Below are 1,864 nucleotides of genomic sequence, written 5' to 3'. Positions count from 1 at the left end.
CATGCTTTGAGCATGTTGCTAGGAGAAGGTATTCTTTGGAAAGTGACATCATACTTGGAAAGGTAGAGGGTCAGTGAAAGAAAGAAAGAAAGACCCTCACTAAAGTCGATAGGCACTATGCCTTCAGCAAAGAACTCAACTGTGTCTGAGATTATGAGAATGACACAGGATGGGACAAAGTTTAGGCGCACTGTCCAAAGCATAGTTACGAGTCCTACTCAACTCAATAGCACCTAACAACAATATGGTATAGCAGTCTCAACATATATGATCAAACTGTCATAAAAATTTTTGTTATTATTAATCTTTTTCAGTAAGTGATGAATCTTCATTATTGTGTATATTTAGGTGTAAACTTGACGACCACCTTTTAGGAAAGCAGAGATATCTCAAAATTTGTAGGATTGATTTAGATTCTTTGAAGACACCTCCAACTCTGACAGTCTATGAGTAAAACCAAGTATGGTTTATAGAATTGCCAAGCCACACCTAGGTGGCCAATGTTTTGTTCAGAAACAATTAATAAAATGCCAAAATACTTTTTTCCCCCCTTGCTCTCATCTTCTTATAAAAAGTCTTTTCTTGAAGTAGTTTTAGAAGAAATCCTTTTCCTTCACATTGTAGTCATTTCAATGGTCTACGGTTTACAATTAAGAAAGAAAAAAAAAATGCTTAAATATGGATCCTCTTGCTTCTTCTCTCAGAAAATCCCGGGGAGGTTTTACTTTGTAACACATGTGATCATGAGGAATTGAAAGCAACTTGATGGTAAATATTTAACCCTCAAAACATATTCGTACTCTAAGCTGTTCTCCATCATGGCGCAGGATCAAGGCGACAAAGCGAACCCCAGGCGAGAGTTGCGCATTCGTGAGCTCTGCCTCAACATCTGTGCAGGTGAGAGTGGAGACAGACTGACCCGGGCCGCCAAGGTGTTGGAGCAGCTCACAGGCCAGACTCCCATGTTCTCCAAAGCTAGATACACTGTCAGATCCTTTGGCATTAGGAGAAATGGAAAAAAAATGCTGTCCACTGCACAGTCCGAGGGGCCAAGGCAGAGGAAATCTGGGAGACAGGTCTAAAGGTGCTGGGATACGAGTTAAGAAAAAAATAACTTCTCAGATACTGGAAACTTTGGTTTTGGGATCCAGGAGCACATTGATCTTGGGATCAAATATGGCCCCAGTATTGGTATCTACGGCCTGGACTTCTATGTGGTGCTGGGTAGGCCAGGTTTCAGCATCAAAGACAAGAAGCGCAGAACAGGCTGCACTGTGGCCAAACACAGAGTCATCAAAGAGGAGGGCAGGCGCTGTTTCCAGCAGAAGTATGATGGGATCAGCCTTCCCGACAAATAAATTCCCTTTTCTATCCAAAAGACCAATAAAACGTTTTCACAAAGTGTAAAAAAAAAAAAAAATCAAGAAAAACAAAACAACAAACCCCCCCCAAAATACTCATACTTTAAATCATAGTTACTTTTCGTGTAACATATCAGACATTTGTTAGGTCTACCCAGAAACACACTAAACTTTGCATCATTAAAGGCTCTGTTTTTTGCACAAATTCTGTGCACTAGAAAATTCTAATAAGGATGTTCCCAAGTATTGCAAAGGTAAATCTCATTTTATAAACTCTTATTCTTCAAGTAGCATTACCAAAAGGAGAAAAAAATAGAATTAATGTAGACTTTATCTTTTCTCTAGGACAGATATTTTTTCCATCTATATCTGAAATTTCTCATTAATCAATTTCTATTGCATACTGAAATCCGCAAAGAAGTAAATATTTGTTTCAATATATGTCATTGTTAATCTAGTTCTTGTTGTTGTTGTTGTTATGTGCCCTCGAGTTGTTTCCGACT

The 1,864-nt window shown here is 38.6% G+C and overlaps 1 pseudogene; it reads left to right on the top strand.

The window, feature by feature from the left end:
• Window positions 1-818: 818 nt before the first annotated feature.
• On the top strand, window positions 819-1,358 carry LOC102850897 (annotated as a pseudogene).
• Window positions 1,359-1,864: the final 506 nt, after the last annotated feature.

The sequence above is a fragment of the Elephantulus edwardii genome, unplaced genomic scaffold (assembly GCF_000299155.1).
Source record: "Elephantulus edwardii isolate Elephantulus edwardi_28Jun2011 unplaced genomic scaffold, EleEdw1.0 scaffold00003, whole genome shotgun sequence".
NCBI lineage: Eukaryota > Metazoa > Chordata > Mammalia > Macroscelidea > Macroscelididae > Elephantulus > Elephantulus edwardii.
Note: the sequence above shows the minus strand (reverse complement) of the source record. Positions and strands in the feature narration are given on the sequence as shown.